Source organism: Marmota flaviventris, chromosome 15 (genome assembly GCF_047511675.1).
Source record: "Marmota flaviventris isolate mMarFla1 chromosome 15, mMarFla1.hap1, whole genome shotgun sequence".
NCBI classification, from domain to species: Eukaryota; Metazoa; Chordata; class Mammalia; order Rodentia; family Sciuridae; genus Marmota; species Marmota flaviventris.
The window spans coordinates 77,727,369-77,733,234 of NC_092512.1; the positions used below are offsets into that span (position 1 = coordinate 77,727,369).

Consider the following 5,866-nt stretch of genomic DNA (forward strand, 5'->3'; position numbering starts at 1 on the left):
CACCACCTTATCCAGCTCCTTTTACTTTTGTCCTGTGATTACTATAAAATGTAAAAATCACATATGCAGCTCACATTCATGGTTCACATCATATTTCCACACAATAGTGATGACATCTACACTCATCTTAAGTGTAAGCTAGTACACATTACTGCAATCCTTTTAGCAATTGTCTACTAACTACCTACTATTTACTATTTGTGTATACCCTATCTGTACGGCTGATGGCAGAGACTAAAGACTGGTTCACCTATTCCAACCACCCTGTTAGCCTACATTCCCGAATTACACAGATCATAAAGCTAAATGTCAGTGCCCCTGAGTCCTTTGTTGCCAGGTTCTGTATGAGATCCAGCTTCTATAATCCTGCTGCACAATGTGCGACCTAGAAGCAGCAATGAGCAAATGAAGGAAGAGGTAGTTGCAATGAGAAGATTCTTCCGGCAGCCAAGGTGGCCCAGGCTAATGGTTTCTTGAGGTCTGGAGTCTGGTTCTGAGCACTATAGTGACAAGCCATGAAACCATGGCTGCAGTATAATTTCTACCAGACTGCTCTGCGGTGTGATTTCTCCACATTGCATATTTTCTGGAGATGCAGCATCTCTGCCTGGTTTGAGGGCCATCAGAGATTTGATGAACCATGAATATGCTTTAATATATTCCTTTTTGCTCAAATGTACCAGAGTAGATGGTAAGACCTGTGGCAAATGGCGATAACAAACTCAGTTTTCTCTCTTTCGTGGAAAAGCACTATTCTGCCTTTTTTGAATGTGCATCACTAACATGAGGTGCCCCTATAGTAAAGTGCTCAATAAATAAATGCCATCAGGAAAATAATCAGGATCATATCAGATTCTGCTATGGTATAATAGTCACAGGCTTTAAAGAATAATCATACACAGCAAGCGTTACACTTTGGATCCTGAATGTCTCCCAAAGGCTCATGTGTTGAAGACTTGGTCCCCAGCTCATGGAGCTTTGGGGAGACAGGGAAATCTTTAGGAGGTGAGGCCCACTGGAAGGAAGCTATGTCAATGAGGCCATGCTCTTGAAGGAGGTATTGAAACCCTGGACCCTTCATGTTACCTTGTTTCCCAGATACCATGAAGTGATCAGGCCTCCTTCACCTGATGTACTGTTCTGCTACAGGTCCAATGCAACAGGGCCAAGTGACAATGCACTGAAATTTCTGAAACTGAGAACCAAAATAAACCTTTCCTTCTTATTAATTGGTTAGTTTAGGTATTTTGTCACAGTGATTGAAAGCTGACTAATACAGTATGATTCTTTTTCCCCAAAGGTTTCAAATCTTGTGCTAAAGTATGAGAATTTCACTTATACTTCTTGAGGTAAAATGCCAAGTTATAATCTTTATATCTTTCCTCACACTATATATTTAATGCATTATTAATTGTTAATTAATTAGTTACTAATTATTTTTTTAATATTTATTTTTTAGGTGGCTGGGGATGTGGCTCAAGCGGTAGCGTGCTCACCTGGCATGCGTGTGGCCCGGGTTCGATCCTCAGCACCACATACAAACAAAAGTGTTGTGTCCACCGAAAATTAAAAAATAAATATATATATTAGTTTTAGGTGGACCCAATATCTTTATTTTATTTTTTTTAATGTGGTGCTGAGAACCAAACTCAGTGCCTCATGCATGATAGGCAAGCATGCTACCATTTGAGCCACATCCCCAGCCCATAATTAGTTACTAATTATTAATTTTTAATTTTTATGACCACCAAGTTTATTTTTGGATAAAAGTCAATCATTGACTAATCCTAATTGTCTATGCCCTAAATCAGAAAGCTAAGAATAAATGTTACTTTGAATATAAATTTTCATCTGACATCTTGGCAGAGACAATTCACCATGGCTCTCAGCATCCCTATAGGCTCTTTCCAGGTCTATCAAGAATGCAAGTCTCTGACACTCTTTACCCAAGTCATTTTTCTGGGTTGTGTTTGCAGTGGACAATCTTGAATCTCTGCCTCCCCGTGGATCACAGAGCAGACTCTTCAGAGGGATGCCCCTCTTCTGTAACTCAACTCACCCCACTCGCAGTCATCCATCTGGGCTGTTTCTTCCCTTAGGTCTTAGAGAACAAGAAAACTAGTGACAATCATGACACTGCTCTGTATTATTAAATCCTTTGCTCCAACTGAAGAATCTTATGTCTTCTGCAAGAGTCATAATACACTAACAGGATAACTTACAAGCTTAGCAAGTTGGATAAAATCAAACCCCAGATCCAACAACATCTGCCATTTTAGAGTGACTATGTTTAATTCTTTATTACCAAGAATACAATTTTCAGGCTCCATGATAATAACTTCAGTGTAATTCAAAGGTCTGGGCCATTTCTGAGTCACAAGAAATTATGATTCTCTAATATGGGTAATGGAAATGTGTTAAGATTTATTGTCAGAAATCCCACTTAATTTTCAGAATCCATTAAAATGTGATTGCATTTTATGTGAACTATTATTACCTTTTATTCTGTTTAATTATCCAGGAAGAATATTTATAGCTTAAACTTCTTTTTTTCTTTTCAGCAGAGGAGCATTTGTAAATTGCAATTGCAATCTTTTCCTATCTCGGTTGCCACTTGTGCCTCAGAAGTGGCAACCTCCCATACACCTCTTTTGGCTCATTCATTACACAAACACTTGTCGAGTGCCTATGTTTCAAAAGGCATTGTGCTGAGTGCAGAAGGAAGCGTGGCATGAGGTAGGGTCTCTGCAGTGTGTATGAGCCACACCTTCCGTGTTTGGGTGGAAGGGAGAGAGCCTACAGGCAGGGCACTTGACAGGACACTCAAGCATGAGCTGCCGTTATGGAAACCACTGGAAATGGAAAGGGAGAGTGTGTTGAGAAAAGGCCAATTTCTTAGAAGGCTTGAGTAGACTCAGGGTTAGAGGCAAGGGGGAAGAGGTGGCAGAGAGAAGAGGCTTAAGGTTGGGGAATTTTAATGCTGATACTGGCTGTACTAACAGAGAATTCAGAAAGAGAAAGAGCCCTGGAGTTGATTAGGGAAGGAAACCACATGTTGTGTTTCAGACATGAGCATCTACAACAAGAGAAGGCCTCTGAATGCAAAGGAGCATGGGAAGGTGTGAAGTCAGCTCTGGGAGGGTTAGTTCCTATAAGGAGTGACTTTCCCTATGAGGGGCAGCAATTGACAAGAAGCACTGTAGGTAAGAACGGGACCTTGTGCGCCTCACACCTGACTTCAAAGAGCAGACAGAAGGAAGGGTACAAGAGATGTGGAGAATTAGGGGAATTAGATTTAAGTCACATGCAGAACCTAATAAACAGGTATCCATTAGGAAATATCCAGAGGCTATAAAGAAGTCAAAGAAGATGATTTCTGGGGGAAGAGAGAGAGAAACACGGGTGGGTCACTTGCATCTTCAAAGTAAAAACAAGGTTGCACAGGTACTAGGCTCCACAGATGAGAGATTGTGCTACAGTTGGAAGCAACTCATGGGCATCGGGTGATTCTTGCTGACCCCAAATTAGCCTCCCAATTCTTCCTTTTAATCCAGAATGATATTGCCTAGATGTCCACAGGCCATGTGGAGTCCTTAGCAACAGAAATCACCATAAGGATCAGGAGGAAATGAAGGTAGAGGGGAGGGTGATGGTGAACAGCACATGGGAAGTGATGGGGTGTGGCTTTGGGAGTCAAGCTACATAGGGGGGCCTGTGTAAAAATGCATCTATGCAAATGGGTACTATCCAGCAAAAGGAGTTCATATCACTAAAGGGTGCTTTTGCTCAGTAATTATACAGCATTTCAGGATCCAGTGATCATGCCCGGGCCACGCTGCTCCCTGTATGAGAGATCTTGGAGTAACCGTGTGTCCTTACCGGGTTCCAGATTGATTCACTTAAAAGAGGAACTAATTTCCCCCAGCTGCCCATTCACCCACCACCCCCTGCAACCACGGACACACGCATCCAGGTAGATACTGTGATGAGCAAGTTCTGCCTAAGGTCACACCAGGTTTAATCTATTTACATATGGCATCAATTTCAGCACTTTTCCTTTGGGGTCTTTTCAAAACCTTGCATTTTTGTTTTGCTGCACCAAATCCTTTGCAAACGCATCCCTTCTCTAACAGGCCCTTCTCAGATATACCAACAGCCTCATGTCTTTGTTGTAGCTTTGCCCCATATTCTGAAAATGTCAGAGTGTTTTTCTTTTTCTTTTATTTTTTTAAGTAATAAAAAAGTCATATGTACTGAAAAGCAGTCAGAATGTCAACAAAACAGCTGCAACATTTTTTTTCTCTCTCTCAAAATGACAAAGTAGGCCAACCGCGGTGTCACATGCCTATAATCCCAGTGGCTCGGAAGGCTGAGGCAGAAGGATAATGAGTTCAAAGCCAGCCTCAGCAATTTAGCGAGGCTCTAAGCAACTCAGTGAGACTCTTTCTCTAAATAATTTTTTTTAAAGGCTAGGGATGTCGCTCAATGGTTAAGGCCCCTGAGTTCAATCCCTGTTCCCAAAAATAAAAATAAAATAAAAAATAAAAGGCGTGAATGGAGTACAGGGGTCTAGATGCGTTATAGACAAAAAAAAAAAAAAACTGTATTAGAACCAACTGATTTATCATCATCTTCTTCATCTTCCTCCTCCTTGTTACCCTCTTCATCTTTCATCATCCTTCATCCTTCCCTTGCTGTCCTCCTCCTCCCGATTTTTCTTGTTTCGTTCTCCCTTGATGATGCCCTTTTCTATTGCATCGGGTTTTCCTGAGCTTGGGAGACAGCCACGTCCCTTTTGTGTGCTGCCTTCAGCTCAGCAGCTTTCTTTGCACAGGGCTGCTTGTCACCTGCATCAGTGTTATTCCACATCTCTCCAAGCTCCTCTGCAACATCACCAATGGATAGGCCAGGTGGTTCTCCTCTAATTTGGGGGCGATATTCAGAACAGAATAAGAATAAAGTCAGCGGAGGCCTTGTGGGTACATCGGGATCCTTGAACTTCTTTTTTGTTTCTCCATGCAGAAGGATACAGATTTTGATTTTCTCTTTCATAATGGGCCTTGTCTGACTTGGCCATGTCCTCAAATTTTACTTTTTCTTTAGCAGACATGATCATCCTCTCTGAGCATTTCTTGGAAAACTTTGAGAAGCTGACTCAAGCATCCGGGTGCTTCTTTATGTGCTCCTCCTGATGAGTGTGTACAAAGAATTGATAGGATAATGTTTTTCTTCTTGGCTTTTTAGGGTCTCCTTTGCCCATGTTCAATTATTTTTTTTTCTCAGTCAGTGAGGCACAGTCATCTAGTGTCCATCTAGTTCACTTTCCCCAGAGCTGCCTCTACAGAGCTCAATCACTAAAATGGCTGTTGCGTTGTTGGTTTTGTAAACCAACTGGGAGGAAAAAAAATAATTTATAAGAATTTTAAGGAACTTACCAGGTGCCATGGCACATGCCTATAATCTTAGCTGCTTGATGGGAGGCTGAAGCAGGAGCATTACAAGTTCAAGACCAGCCTGGGCAACTCAGCAAGACCCTGTCTTAAAATTTTTAAAAAAATGAAAAGGTCTGATGATGTAGCTCAATAGTAGAGATCTTTCCTGGCATGTGTAAGGTCCTGGGTTCAACTCCTAATATCACAAAAAAGAATTTTAAGAAACTCTGCAACCGAGGTCTTTGCTAAACCTTGAAGAGAGGTTGAAAACTCAGGCAACAGATCTCAGCTCATCTGTGTCCTTGATGGGTCCCAAGCTTTCCTTACTCAGTGCAGGTTCCACAATCACCTCAAAGCCCATGTCTTAGACTAGTGAAAGTATATCTCTAACCAAATCAGTTGCTTGCTTCTCCACATGACTCATAAACATGAGT

At 41.5% G+C, this 5,866-nt stretch overlaps 1 pseudogene; it reads right to left on the reverse strand.

Moving 5' to 3' along the window:
• Positions 1 to 4,487: 4,487 nt before the first annotated feature.
• Positions 4,488 to 5,260, reverse strand: LOC114090598 (high mobility group protein B1 pseudogene; annotated as a pseudogene).
• Between the last annotated feature and the right edge of the window lie 606 nt (positions 5,261 to 5,866).